Source organism: Macadamia integrifolia, chromosome 5 (assembly GCF_013358625.1).
Source record: "Macadamia integrifolia cultivar HAES 741 chromosome 5, SCU_Mint_v3, whole genome shotgun sequence".
In the NCBI taxonomy this organism is placed as follows: Eukaryota; Viridiplantae; Streptophyta; class Magnoliopsida; order Proteales; family Proteaceae; genus Macadamia; species Macadamia integrifolia.
Window position 1 is genome coordinate 46,369,953 of NC_056561.1, and position 16,394 is coordinate 46,386,346.

The following is a 16,394-nucleotide window of genomic DNA, read 5'->3' on the forward strand; positions in this document are numbered from 1 at the left end:
CCCCTTCTTTCCTCCCCTCTGTATATTCTTCTCCTCTTGGCAATGAAATTATTTATTCATTAAAAAAAAAAACACTAAATAATAAGTAGAGTAAAGAAACAAAGACTATTACTTGACTAATCCTGTATTCCTACCTTGTACCCCATATTATAGGCCCAGAAAGGTGCTTCATTACAAAGGAAATACTTGAAAGCCTAACATATATATATAACCTAACCCAAAGCTTATTTTTACTGAAATAAGCCCATAAAGATATATATATATATATATATTTGGATGAATAAATAATTCATTACCAAGAGAAGAAGAATATACAAGGGAAAAGGGGGGGGGGAGAGGGAACACTTAAGCCAACCCAGGACAAAATACAAGAGCAAAGACTAAACATCACAAATCATCGGACGACATTAAGGGGTGGGGGGGAAGGCCAAAATCCAAAATGCCATCAAATGGGATGGATGAGATCAACCTGAAGGTTCTAAGAAGCAATGATGTGGAAATTTTTGGAGGTGTTGGGGACAGGGTGGGTTTGAAGGGCTTAGGCTTTGGAAGTGACATCAAAAGTAGATAGCTTTCCAAATCTTATCTGGAGATCGAGATTTGGGAGTCCATCTACTGATGTTACGCTCCATCCAAAGGTGGTTAACAATAGCACAGAAAGCCAGTTTGCCAACGGAGTCACAAATGGAAGAACCAGAGAAGGTCATGTCAATTCAGTTCCATTCCCTATCAAAAGGGAGACCCATAAAGATCTTAAATTAACTTCACCACCACTTTTAAAATTTATAAGATTTGAACCCCTAACCTCTCACCAACTTAAGTCACAATCACCAGGCTAACACTCAAGTTATTAATTTACGTGGCAAAACACATATTTAAAGAGGTTAAAGGGAAAAAAAAATAACCTAAGGTTCCAAACTTTGGGGTATTACATTCCATGCCATTATCACTAAAAAGGACCCAAACAGTGTCATTCAACTATGTCAGGATCATGGCATGGAAAGAATGGAAAGAATAGAAGGCATTAAACATACTATGAAGGAGATACACCCTCGTAAGACGAGTACAATTATCAATAAAATAATAAACCAACGAAATCCATTCGTGTCAATAGTCTGAATAGGACCCCACAAGTCGGAATGAATAATAGGAAAAGAGAAATTTCTTTTATTATTAGTAGGGGATAATAGGTACGTGTATGTTTAGGAAACTCACATACATCACACTTAAGCTATTTCAAACCACAATGTTTAACTAAACCAGGAAACATGCGACGTAAAATATGAAAAGAAGGGTGCCCTAAACGTGGTGCCATTGGTAGAGTTGAGAGAGAGAGAGAGAGTTGTCCGAACGAAGAGTATTTGTTGTGATAGGTGGAGGCACAACCGACGGAGAATCCAAATAGTAGAGCCCGTCACAGACCTGACCATACCCAATCATTGCACCTGTCAGCACATCCTAAAAAAGATAATGGGTAGAGAAAAAGTGAACTAAACAATTCAACTCCATAGCCAAATAGTAAATGGAAAGAAAATTAGGACGTAGTTGAGGAACATGTAGAACAGAAGGAAGAGAGAGAATGGGAGAACAAGACACAAAACCTTTACCAGAGATAGGGGACAAGGAACCATCAACAACACTTACATTATCCCAACCAGAGCAAGGATTGTAAGCATGGAAGACCTCAGAATTACTTGTTATGTGATCAGTAGTACCTGAATCAAGTAGCTACAAGGGAGAAGTAGAGGAAGAACCAAGGAACATAGCTTATTGAGCAAGATTGGACACAGGAGAGGGGATAGGAGTGGTGCCCAACTATGTCATTAGTTACTTAAGAGCAGCCATTTGATCCAGATATAACGGTGTAATAGTAAGGTTACTGTCAACAGTTTTGGATAGATGGGCCTAGGAGCCTTGGAACAACCATGGAGCTTCCAACAAGTCTCCCTAGTGTGGCGAGGATGATTGCAAAATAATCACACTGAATAGTCTCACGAGGAGTGGTAGGCCCTTTAAATGAGTCCTCAGTAGCTAGAGTAGCCAGTAATGCAGAACGAACATAAACTTTGGGGGGAATTATAATAGAACAACAATGATCCGCAGACTGAACAATGTTATATGCCTATAGGAGAGTTGGAAAAGTGTCACGGCCCAGTATTCGCACCCTTACGTGATCATACTTAGGGTTCAAACCCTTCAAAAAGTTATACACCCTTTCCATCTCTCTCTCCTTTTGGAAGGCATCAGCATTAGCAGGGCAAACCATAGGGATTGGATGATAGAAATCCAGTTGTTGCCATTGGGTGTGTAAGGTGCAGTAATAAGCAGTAAGGGATAGTTCCTTTTGGGTAGTGGAACAAACAATATGGAAAATCTTATAAATCTGAGCATAGTTCCCTCCCTGAGAATAGTTCTGATGTACTGCATCCCATAATTCCTTAGCAGAGTTGAGAAAAACAAAGTTAGGCTGTCAGTAGGATATATGGAGTTGAGCAAAAAGGACATGACAAGGACATTATTGGCTAACTAGGTGCTAGCAGTGACAGGATCTGTGGGTTTCCTATTGAGAAAGCAGAAGAAATTGTTCTCACAAATGGTAAGCAGGCAAGCACGAGACCACATGAGATAGTTCTGACCATTAAGCTTGATTGGTCAAGGATGGAGAGAGTGCTAGCTTCCTGGACGATGACCATCTTGCTTTCCGGAGGAGACCACTATTGGCATCATCAGTAGTAGCTATGGCTCAAAAAGGAGAGACAAGTGGAGGAAAAGAGCCAGCAACACAGGTGGTGGTGACACCTATGCTGAGGCACGACAACCAGAAGGGTCATGGGGAGAAGAGGCAAGGACCAGCAGCAGCAGCATAATGAGGCGTAGGCAGTGACGGTAGCATGAAGAGGAGAGGCAGCGGAGGCAGTGTGAGGCGCGGTAGCAAAGGAGCGACGGCACGAGGAGGCACAGCAGCGGAGGCAGCAGGTGCAGGGAGAGGCACAGCAGAGGCATCGGTGGTGCAACAGCGGAGGCAGTGCGAGAAGAGGCGTAGTGGCAGAGGGAAGCACAGTGAGGAGGGGTGGTGGTTTAGTTTACATGCTAAATTAGGAGGCGAGGGCCCCCAAGGATGGAGAAGAGAACCAAAACAAAAATGGAATTTAGGATTTTTTTGCTTTGTTACCAAGTTGAGAACCAGAGGTTTGAGAATAATTTGACTTGTGAGTAATGACAGAGTTAATTCTTATTTATAAGAAGAGGTTACAACCAAATAAGGAAATTAGGGTATCGCTGACTAAGTGTCCCTATCTACAATAACTATGGTAAATAGTAAATAACCAAGGTAAATAGTAAAACTAACTATGGTCATGTCAACAGTAACTATGGATGTCACCTTCCATAAATTTGAGGCATATTTTACTTCAACTCTTCAAGGAAAGAGTCTTAAGGAAGAGCTTCTGTTAATCATTGATATATCTCTAATTCAGGGGGAGACATCGGTTCAGGGGAAGCCACCTTTTAAGCGTGTAAAGGATGTGATCACTTACACTCAGAGATCCAAGAAAAAGGCTACCATTGTGACCTACCATACCCTTCTGCAGTGCCTCCATCAGATCACTTACACTTAGAGATTCATGTAAAATAAGAAAGAAGAGGAAAGTGAGAGAGAGAGAGTCACGACTTTGGGAAAGGAAGACTCAATCGTGTGTATCAGGCTGCCCTCTTCTTCTCATTGTATAGCAATATCTATTACAAAATAAACTATGAATAGGACAGCAGTCCTAGTAGGACTAGAAACATAAAGACATAATAGAAAACTAATTAGCCAACTAATCGTAGTTGGACTCTGACTCTCCTAGTTTGACTAGGATAACTAACTTCTAGATTAACACCACTAACATCAATCCTAGTCGAACTAGGACTTTCCTTATTAGTTTAGGAAACCAACAAGGGAGGAGGCAGGAGTCCGTGCAACCTGCATGACTCCTCCTTCCTTCTCACGATAGTCTTCTAACACTCCCCCTCAAGTTGGAGCATAGATGTTAATCATGCCCAGCTTGTTGCAAATATAGTCTACTCTACCACCCCCCCAAGGACGCAATAAAAACATCTGCAAGTTCTCCTGTACGAACATGACTTGTAGAAATAACTCCTCGTAGTTTTTCACGAACAAAGTGACAGTCAATTTCAATAGGTTTTGTCCTCTCATGGAACATTGGATTAGATGCAATATGAATAATAGCTTGGTTATCACACCACAACTGTATAGAGGAAGTGCATTTAAATCCAAGTTCCGTCAAAAGCTATTTTACCCACATCAACTCACAAGTAACATGAGCCATGGCACGATACTCAGACTCAGCGCTAGACCTTTCCACAACAGCTTGTTTCTTGCTCTTCCAAGACACAAGATTTCCACCAACAAAAGTACAATATTTTGTAGTTGACCTCCTATCAATAGGAGAACCAGCCCAATCAACATCACAAAATCCTTTAATACGGTTATGTCCATGATCTGAGTACAACAGACCACGTCTTGGAGCTTTCTTAAGATTCCTCAGAAAACAAACAACCGCATCCCAATGTGAAGTTCGTGAAGACGAAAGAAACTGACTCACAACACTGACAGGGAAGGCAATGTCAGGTCGAGTCACAGTCATGGTTTAAAGTATCTCGATGCCGATACGATACCCTCCGATACGTATCTTAAATTTAGCTGACCGATACGATACATGGAATTTTTAAAATCCTTTCGTAGCGATTTATATCCTACGATACATACTGATATGCACATCTATACGATATGCACCGATACGACTTTATGGAAAATATAAAATCAAGGTGAAATATACGTTTCGGTATGTATCGATGAGTATCGGTACGTATCGGTGAGTATCGGTATATACCGATATAGTGTGCGACGGTCATATAATGGCCAAAATGGATAATTTTTCAGAAAAACACGATTTTTTGAGGGGTTTTTGTTCCAAAGTTGCTAGCAGCCATATTTCTCTCTAACTAAAGTGGAAATCAAGGTTGGGAATAAGGATTTTACATTTATGGGACAACTACAAACCTTGAATTCTTAGTGTGATATCCTCAATTTAGTGTTTATGCATAATACATGTTATCAATAGCTTGTTTTAACAAATTCCTTATGCAAAAGTGTTTAAAAAATTGTTTCATATCCATTTGTGTGTGTATCTTTAGCGTATCTTAGCGTATCTGATACGATATGATACCCTCCGATACGTATCTTAATTTTGGCCGACCGATGCGGCGATCGATACCGATACTTTAATCCTTGGTCACAGTCAAATAATTCAGTTTTCCCACCAGTCTTCTGTTTTTCTCAGGATCTTCTAACACATCACCTCTTTCAGGCATAAGTTTCACATTTGGATCCATTGGAGTGTCAATGGGTTTCATTCCTAGCATACCTGTTTCTGAAAGTATGTTCAAAATGTACTTTCTCTGAGACAAAGAAATTCCCTTCCTTGACTGAGCAACTTCAATTCCCAGGAAGTACTTTAATTGTCCTAGATCCTTAGTTTGAAAGTGTTGCTGCAAATATGCTTTCAAACTTTGGATTCCTTCAACATCATCTCCGGTATGACAAGGTCATCAACTTATACATCCAGAAATATCCTCCCTGCATCAAACTTCCGATAGAACACAGAATGATCACTGTCACACCTTGACAGTCCAAATCCACAAACCACATTAGTGAACCTACCAAACCACACCCGAGGAGATTGTTTCAGCCCATACAAGAACTTTTTGAGCTTGCACACCTTTCCACACTCCCCCTGAGCAACAAACCCCGGAGGTTGCTCCATATACACCTCATACAAATCACCATGAAGAAAAGCATTCTTCACATCAAGCTGAAATAATGGCCAATGAGATGAAGCCACAAGAGAAATCAAAACATGAACAGAGGCCAGTTTGGCAACAGGGGAGAAGGTATCCAGATAATCAATGCCATAAACCTGGGCGTACCCCTTTGCGACCAGGCGAGCCTTCAAACGAGCAAGAGAGCCATCAGGGTTAACTTTAACCACATAAACCCAACGACAACCAATAGCCTTCTTGCCGGGGGCAACGATACAAGATCCCTTGTTTGGTTTTCTTCCAAGGCAAGCAGTTCGTCTTTCATAGCTGTCCTTCAGCCAGGACTAGATAATGCCTCTGCAAGATTCTTAGGAACAGGATGACAAGAAATAGTGGAAAGACAGGAATGAAAAGCAGACGATAAGCTAGAATAAGAAACAAAGTCAGCAATAGGATGTTGGGTACAACTCGTAACACCCTTATGTTGTGTAATAGGAAGATCTAAATCAGAAAGAGGAATAGAAGATGATAAGGTAGGTTCCGCAGGGAGAGGGGGTGCTGATGCTTCCCGAACACGACAAGTATAAACCTGTGAAGCAACTGGTGGTGGTGGCAGCTCTTCCTTTGTGGCAACCTGTGGATTAGAATGATGGATAACATAAAGTGGAAGAAGATCATCATCCAACTCAGACAAAACAAATGACTTGTTTGGGTAGGGTGTGGACTCAAAGGACACATTGGCAGTAACAAAGTATCTTTAAAGAACAAGGGAATAACACCGGTATCCCTTTTGGGTACATGAGTAACCCAAAAAGAGACACTTAATAGCTTGAGGATCCAACTTTGATAAACCTGGATGATGATCACGAATAAAGCAAACATAACCAAATACGTGAGAGGGAAGAATAAAAAGTGGGTTAGAAGGAAATAATAAAGAATGGGGAATACCACCACACAAAACAGAGGAAGGCATACAATTAATAAGATAACAAGCAGTGAGAACTGCATCAGCCCAAAAGTATTTGGCTACCTTCATTTCAAACATAAGTGACCAAGCAACCTCCATCAAATTACGATTCTTTCTTTCAGCCACTCCATTTGTTGAGGAGTGTTTGAACAAGAAGATTGGTGTATCATGCCACAACCAGCCATAAACTGAGAAAATGGACCAAAAAAATACTCTTTGGCATTATCACTTCGTAGAATTTTGATAGTCATATTAAATTGATTTTAAATTTCAGTAATAAATGCACAAAAGATAGCAAATAATTTAGAATGATTTCTCATTAAATAAATTCAGGTCGTCCTGGAATAGTCATCAACAAAGGTAACGAAATACTTAAAACCTAACTTGGACGTTACAGGACAAGAGCCCCATACATCCGAATGAACCAAAAGGAGATACAGACCGTTTATTGACCCAAGGGGAATAACTGACACGATGGAGTTTTCCAAACTGACATGACACATTCTAAACTAGAAAGAAAATTAAAACTAAGATCAAGTTTCTGGAAAATTTGTAAAGCCGGATGGCCCAACCGGAAGTGAACCTGATGAGGAGTCAGAGTACCCGAACAGGTTATGGAAGGTGAATTGTCTTAAAAAAGATACAGTCCCTCAACCCTACGACCTCTACCAAGCATCTTCTTTATCGTAAGATCCTAAAAAACACATGAGTCGGAGAAAAAGGTTATAGAACAATGGTAAGCTTGTGTGAACTTGCTTAGGTTGAACTGTAATTGTGGCAAATAAAGAACAGATGATAACGATAAGGAGGAATTAAGACAAACAGTGCCGATACCATTGACTTTAGCAATTGAGCCATTGGCCAATGTGACAGTAGAAGAGGATTTCTTAAAAGAAGAAAATATACCTAAATACCAGACATGTGATCCGATGCACCTGAATCGATTGTCCAGGGGCGAGAAGAAGAGGAGAGACATAAAATGGTATTACTTGTCTGAACAAGAGTAGCAGTGAAAGGTGGAGGTGCTTGAATCTGAAACTGATTGTATCGTGCAAATTCTTCATCGGTCATTTTGACCATCTTACCCTCAGATTGTCCAGGCTGAGAAGGTTTATCAACTGTAGCTGAGTTGGCAAACTGCTTTTGAGGAGGTTTTCCATGAAGTTTCCAACAGAAGTGTTGGACGTGTCCTGGTTTACCATAATGGTGGCATATGCGCACTGCCCCTGAACTATCTGAGGAGTTCCCAGTAACTTGTCCCTTATTACCACCATTACCTGTACCACATGAAGCTCCACGATTATTACTGTGCTGCAAGTGCATAGTTTTCCACTAGAGTGGAATCATGAGAATTCTCTCTAGATTCTCATAAGACTCGAGAAAAGGTATCTGCAAGTGATGCCACCTTGTCACCTCTAAGAATCTGAGAACGAACAGAGTCATATTCAGTTCCAAGACCTCCCAAAAAGCCCATAACTGCAAGTTGCTCATGCTGGTTTTGCATCTCCTTCACATCACTGCTAATAGGGATTAGAGAATTCAGCCCTTCATACATCCTCTTAAAATCAGCAAAGTACTGAGTTAGAGGCCAACCCTTCCTATCAGTCCGATAAAATTCCTGAGACAGCTCATAGATGTGAGAGAGGTTATTCTGTCTAGAATACAGAACATTCAAATAGGCCTATAGCTCATTCACAGTATTGATGTGAGTGACAATATCAACTATGGAGTTATCCATTAAGTTCAATAGCTGTCTGAAAATACGTGCATCAACCATATCTCATGTAGTGTCATTAACAGGTTTCTCCTTTATTAGGTGATCCTATTGATCTCGACTAGTTAAAACATGCTGAACAATTTTCTTCCACTATTGAAAATTGGCAGCTCCTGCAAGCTTCTTTTCTGTGATCTTATGTGATTATGAGGATATCACCTCAGTGACAACATTCTTTCCTTGTCAGCCATTAGTGCACAACAATGCACAAAATTGTAAACTAGAAAAGTGGTCTAACCTCCTTGTTACACCACACAATTGATTGATCTTATATAATTGACCAATCAAAATAAGATAACAAACCAAACCTCTAAATAGATGTCAATAAAATCAAAAACCAAAAGGGAATCGACTCATAATTTCACCAGTGGAGGTTGTTAAGTTTTGGGACACCACCCATTGGGGAATTACAATTAAAGATACTTAAGAAACAGACCCAGTAATAACCCCACAAGGATAAAAGCAAAATAGTCCCAAAATTGTCAACCAAAAACCGACTATTTAGGGATAAAATAACCCTGCGGCTAGGGATCGGAGAGAATACCTGCGGTTGGGTGTAAACTGCTCCAATGATGCTGAAATTTGTACTAGATGTTCTTGATATGATGATAAAGAAAACCTTAAAAGGAATTTGCAAACAGAGATCACACCTGGAAGATATGGGAAAAACCGATTCTGGCAGGTAGCCAAAACCCTGAAAACACCAATCGATTTCTCCAAGAGTGTATAGTCCAGCCTTTAAACCAGAAGGTTCCAACCAGTGATCACTCTTAATAGTAATCTGAGTAGATTCTTAATTATTCAGAGATCATACCATGCTCTGATACCATGTAAATAAGAAAGAAGAGAAGAGAGAGAGAGAGAGAGAGTCACAACTTTGGGAAAGGGAGACTCATTCGTGTATTGGTTTGCCCTCTTCTTCTCATTATATAACAATATCTATTACAAAATAAACTATAAATAGGACAGCAGTCCTAGTAGGACTAGAAACATAAAGACATAATAGAAAACTAATTAGCCAACTAATCCTAGTTTGACTAGGATAACTAACTTCTAGATTAACACCACTAACATCAGTCCTAGTTGAACTAAGGCTTTCCTTATTAGTTTCCTAAACTAACAAGGGAGGAGGCAGGAGTCTGCGCAACCTGCAGGACTCCTCCTTCCTTATCACGATAGTCTTCTAACAATTTAAAAAGAAGGCTACCATTGGTGACCTAGCACACCACCTTTAACAAAGCAACACCTTCCTAAGGTGTCACAAGAGTCTAAATAATGGGCAAGCGACTAGGCGGAAGGCCTGGGCAAAGGAGCCAATTGGAATATGGGCCATGGGAGCAGAAGGTGTGAGACATCAATGAGGGCGTAGGAGGGACTTACGCAAACCAAAGAATTGAAGTAGTGCCTTCCAAAACATGATCAGCAGTAGGGTTGCCAACAGCAATAGAAGGGATAGGCTAGCGAGAGTTGTACCTAGGGGAGGCAAGCAGGGTCTTCGCTAAAGAGGCAAGTAGGGAAAGGAAAGGACGGAACATTTGGGGATGATAATTTGTGAATAGACGGAGAGGTGTCGTGGAGAGAAGCGAGTAAGGAAGGAGGGGTTTTCAGGTTAAAAGTGGTACCCGAAAAGGAGAGATGAGGCGGTTGAGATGACGGTCAAGGCAAGTGGATGGGTAGGAGATCGGTTTAAGAGGTACCCGATTTGGTAGGGTTAATAGAGTCGGTAGTTGGTTGAGCCGACAAGGAGTGATGGGGCAGCTGAGAAGGTTGGATAAGGTCTAGCCGAACCAGATATGTCTGGTTAGGGAGGTCAGAATAAGAAATAAGAACGGGATTTAGGTTAAAAAAAGGAGTTAGGAGATTTGGAGACGAGATCTCTCAAAAGTTAGAGGGAGCAGGGGAGGAAGCAAAGAGGTAGGAAGGGTTTCAGAGGAGGGAGAGGCGAAAGGGTGGTGGTTGCCAACCTAGTAAGAACTTGAGGTAGGATAGACAAGTTATTGATCGAGACGGTTCGGGATATCTGCAGTGGGCACACCAAAAGTAGTTGTGAGGAGATCTTTGGGCCAATGATCGAGGGGACAAGGACTCAACCTCATCGTTAGAACCAAAACACGAAAGCAAGGAGAACCTATTGAAACCAGCGGAGAACATCTTGTGGACCAATAGATCTAGGCCTAGTAGTAACAGAGGGATTATAAGAGGGGGAGGGGACCGCCATGAGGCTATAGTTCCGGCTACCCCCGTAGTGTTTTCTTGTTTGTAATAATGGGTTATAAGGAAAGTTTCAAAATCAAAAGGGGTCCTTAGGTCATTAAGGGGTTTAATGGTTCTTGTAGTATTCTAGAACTTTCTCTCTGTTATTATAATTAAAGAGGGCTGGTGTTATATTTGACATAGATCATTACCTCATCCAACATGGTATCAGAGCTTTTGGATCCAAAACCTTAAAGGTTCCTCCTCTCTCTCCATCTCTTCTCCCTTTTCTCTCTTTTTCTCTCTCCGAATGCCTCCCTCCATTTGTGCCCGCGCTATCACTTTTTTCTACTCCTCTCTCAGTGGTAGTCCTTTAAACCACCAAGTGAACCACTAGCCTCCATCTCCCTTCTCCCCTAGGCTCTCAGACTCACTTCTACAATCATCTGAGAGACGTAGCTCCTTCCCATCTTTTTTTAGGCTTTTTTCCCCTGAAATCGAATTTTCCTTGTCGAGGTACTTTTTCCCTGCTCGATGCTCTGATTGGCTTGATGTTTGTTGAGATTGGTGCTCCTTATCCTTATAGTGGTATGTGCTACCACTTTACCGTCCCGGGTTTCTGTTCAAGCGCTATCTCCAAAATCGATTTGTCAGTGTTGTCACCCTTTATCAATTTTGGGGGTTTTAATCCTTTTTCCTACTTTTTGGTGGTTTTTTGTTCTTCTACCTCCAGTCGGTGCTTCTCCCATTAGCATAGCTCCCTTAAGTTTCAACCATGTCTACCAGCTCTTCCCACCTTTCCTCTTTGTGCAATCAAACTTAATGGCGCAAACTACCTTATGTCATCACGGTCGATCTACATCTCCATCAAGTCCCGTAGCTATTATGAGTACCTTATTGGAACCACGAAGTGTCCGACCACTGGTCCTGAGACATGTGGGAGTGTGCCAAATCTCTGGTTATGCCCTTCCTTGTCAACTCCATACAACCACAACTTCATGTGGCTATCTCCTTTCAGACTCTATTGCGAAGATCTGGAAGTAAGGTCTGGGAATGATGCTAAGGTCTTTGAGCTACGCCAGAAAGATCATGACCTGAGGCAGAGAGGGCTCACTCTATCACAATACTACTATAAACTGCGCACATTGTGGGTTGAGCTAGACTTCTAAGAGGAGTATACTCCTATCCTTGTAGATGTCACCAGTTTTCAGAAATGAGAGGATAAGATCCGAGTCTATGATTGTCTGGTAGGTCTGAATGTGGAGTTTGATTAGCTATGGTCCCAGGTTCTGAGTCGTGTTCCCTTTCCTACCTTGGATCAAGCCTATGTTGTGATCCAACTTGTGGATAGTTGTCGCACCACTATACTTCCATAGCCTATTGTCACTCCCACTAAGAAATCTGTATTTGTCCCTGCCATCAATCCCTCAGCGCGGGAAGTGTCATGCCGGTACTCCTGGTCAATCCCTGACTCTGACTTTGCTCCTAGCATCTCTGCAGCCTCGCTATTCTAATGAGCTCACTGCCATCCGGCGCCTTCTAACACATCCAGACTCTCTTGCATCAACCACTGGGAGCTTTACTCTTTCCACCCCTTTCTGGGTCAGGTATCCCTTTTTGTGTCCATACTGTGTCTGTCCCTTCTACCCCCTGGATTATAGACTCTGGGGCTTCCAATCATATGACAGGTTGCTTGTCTCTTTTCTCCCAATGCACTACCAGTCTTGGTAATGGTAAGGTCAAGTTGGATAACGGGACTTATTCCACTACTTTTGGAAAGGGCTCCGTTAGTTGTACTCCTTTATCTCTTTCTACTATCTTGCATGTTCCCTCTTTTCCTACTAACTTGTTGTCCATTAGTTGTCTTACCTCCAGTGTTAATTACAAGTCACCTTTTTCCTGTCTTATGTTTTTCAGGATTTGGTGACAGGGGCAACGATTGGCTCTGTTAGGGTACGTGGTGGTCTATATTTGCTTGATGATGACTCGGCGTCGGTCTCTGGTCATACTCTTGAGACATCTTCTACGTCACCTCTCGTCTCTGAAATACTACAGTGGCATCGTCAGTTGGGACATCTTCCTTTAAGAACTTTAGCTAGGCTTTTCCTTTAAAAATTGTATCATTAGCCAAACAAACTCGAATCACTTATTCTGTTTCTGGAAATAAGAATGCCACTTCTTTTTCATTGATACATTGTGATATTTGGGGTCCAAGGCATGTGACTTGAACATACCTCTATGTCCAATCAATCTTTCCAAGATCAATGATGTAGTACTTTAACACCACAATTATATGAAATTAACTAAAATCCATTAAGACATATAAGATTGTATATACAAAAACATACGGTGATCATCTATTGATATGTAATTAAATATACAAAAAAGTTTGTACAACTGCTATGATATATCATACATATCCATCCACTGTATTACATTATATCTACACAAAAGAATCAAAATGAAAATGATCCTGATCATCCTCAAGGTGCTCCATAAGCACAGTCATCACTCACAATCCTGATCGTGCTCTTCATACTCCGGAAGGTTGTCCTCGCCAAATGCTGGCCTGCTCGGAGAAGGCACCTCTCCCTTAAGAGAGAATGGATTTAGATCGACATGACATTTTCTGGTAGATCTATTTATGAAATTGCTGAGAAGCTTGCCTTAGGAGCAACTATTAACCATAGCTGGATGGAATGCAACCTTTGTAGATGGACCTCCAACTCTAGATCTTTCGATAAATTTGGAAGGCCATCTACTTTGACGTCTCCTCCAAACTTGGTTCCCTCCCCCGATAGTCCAATTATTGACTCCCCAATAGACTTTTGTTGTCTCCTGGGTTTACCTCTGTATATTTTGACTCCCCATCCCCCCACCTTGTAGGGATGTCTTCCTCTTCCCCTACCTTTCGACATTGTATATCCCTCCCACCCCACTTTTTTCCCCCTTTTGTATTTAATTAAATTATTCATCTAAAAAAAATAAAAGTTGAGAGTATTGATTGCTGAAACATAAAAGAAGGGTATATGCCACAAACTAATCATGGAAAAATGTGTTATGGAGTGTAACTTTTGTAAATATAGGGGCGAGTGAAGTGGTTAGGATAGATGGTAGGGAGACCTTAGAATTATGGTTTCCACTATTTAGGGTCAACATAAATGAAGGAGACATTGAGGAAACATTATTGCTCATAGAATTAGAGCAGGGTGGACGAAGTGGAGAGGTGCTTGGAGTGCCTTGTGATTTGACATATCCAACTTAAACTTAAATTTGCATAAGATAAATCAAGACTAATAATGAGTGGAGCTAAATGATGGGCAACAAAGAAACAACATATGAACAAAAATAAGTGTGCCTGAGATGAGGGTGTTGAGTTGGATGCATGGAAAAACTAGAAAAATTAAAATAAAAATTAAATCGAAATGGTTTAGGAGTGGCTTTGATTATAAGCTAAGCTGAAAGAGATGACGTTTGATGTGATTGTTAGTGTATACATTTATATTGTCCTTACTTAACAGTTCGAGATTTTAAGCTAAGCGGTAGCGAACATGGTATCAGAGCAGGGAGGTAAGTGCAATGGGATATTTCGACAATTCTTCCTTGGTGCCATGTGGAGCATGCGGTGTGTCACATGCAAGGATCAAGCAATGACAGGCCTGGACATGTCGGGGGGTGTTGGTGTATAAATTTACATTGCCCTTACGTACTAGTTCAAGCTTTTAGGCTAAACGGTAACAAACAGTGATCTAGCATTTGTAGCGATAATTTTCATGGCATCGCCAAGGCGGCGATTTGGCGTCCTGGAGGAAAAAGAAGTTCATGGCAGTGCTACGATTTATGTCACTCACAAATGGCGGTCGCCATTGGCTGATAGGCGTCGCTATGGCACCGCCATGGACGTCAGGTCACGCCTGATTCACTAAGCGGTCAATTTTTTATAAAATACAGGGTGATTTTGATAGGGCTATGTTGATTTTTGATGATTTGATGTTGCTTAATATTGATTTTATATGTTATAGGGTATATATTGTAGGTTTATAGCATGCTAAATAACTTTAGAAAATAGGGGAAATAAAAAAATAGCATACTAAATAGCTTTTGAAAATAGGGAAAATAAAAAATGACACATGGGCAATTTGACTGCCATGGCAACGCCATAATGGGCGATTCATCGCCAAATCGATTAGCCACCCCTCCACCGCCTAGGATCGATTTGACGCTGTGACAACTATGTTTGTATCGTAAGCTGTCAAATGAATTGCAAAGGAGTGACTTTACATGGATTAAAGGAATTAGAAGACTGAGGGGTAGACTGAAACTTACTTAGGAATAAGTGGGAATTATATGAACGGCCATTGTTTCAACAACAAACATAACTTTAAATAGAACATGGAACATGATCCATGTAGCTGATCACATTTAATTGGAAAATGGTATAGTTGAGTATTGTTACAATTAGATTTACAAAAATAGATAGATAGATGATGCTATAAAATGATTTATGCATGGAAAATTTAACATATAATCAAGTATTGACAGGCATGCTTATATTGTACAAGGCTTAATCATACAATTATGTCCTGATTCTGCCACATGGAAGAACTATATGGAAAATCACACCATTAGATATTTAGGGAATTGCCTAGCTTGGCCATGAGTGAAGTTTCAGCCTCAAATTCAATCATTTACCTTTTGATCTAATGTCATACCCTCCAGTGTATATCCATGTGTGAGGACCTGCGTGGTTTTGCAGACCTCCTCGTGAAAATAGTGGTGTGAGTCCATCAGGCTCTATAACTAGGAATCACCACTTAGATTAGGGTCTGGGACCCATTGCTAATTGAAATTGAAATAGAAATGCAAACGACCCCTTCCGAACTGTCTACTCACGTGTTAGGGTTCATGTCAGGTTGTAGTTAGAGGAAGGTGTTAGGCACCTCGGTCTACCTGGTAAAACCGGACTTCAACCCTAGGTAACACACATTATCGAAAGAGCCGGCTAGGTTTAATCATGCAAACGTGGCCGTCACACACATTGAAAGGAAAACATGGCCAAAATACGTAAAAGAGAGAGGGATGAAATCCATGTACATGTATCTAGCTGCTCTGCATGGTTAGTATATTACTGAATTAAAAGAAAACATGTTGATATAACATGAAATAGGCATGGTAAGCCCTAGAATCTAGTGTTCAACATGTTGGACACAATGCTAAAAAAATCCCATTGTCTAGTTGCTCTATCAACTAAACATCCTTTCATTAATTAATTCAAACTAATTGAATTACTAAGCACACTTTACCTTGAGTCAAATCCAGCTGTAGCCACCACATTCCAACCATGTGGCTGTCCCAACCTTTCCATCACCTACTTAAGCATGCATATGGTGGCTGCCTCTAAAGCCACCATGTAATGCACTAGTGTGCTTAGTTAAACCAAGTCAATGGCCACCTCCTCCTTGTAACCATGTGCTGTCCCAACCTTGCCACCACCTACTTCAGCATGCACATGGTGGCTATGCCATGTTGCCTCACTTGGCCCAATAAGGTGCTGCCATCCATAGCCCCATTAATTCCTAATCACTCCATATTTTAATTAATTATAATTAACCTTAACCAATTATAATTTATCACTAA

The 16,394-nt window shown here is 40.9% G+C and overlaps 1 protein-coding gene across 1 annotated transcript in view; it reads left to right on the top strand.

Moving 5' to 3' along the window:
- LOC122078124 overlaps positions 1-16,394 on the top strand; it is a 49,081-nt gene that overhangs the window by 30,645 nt on the left and 2,042 nt on the right. The gene's annotated exons all lie outside the window — the stretch shown is intronic.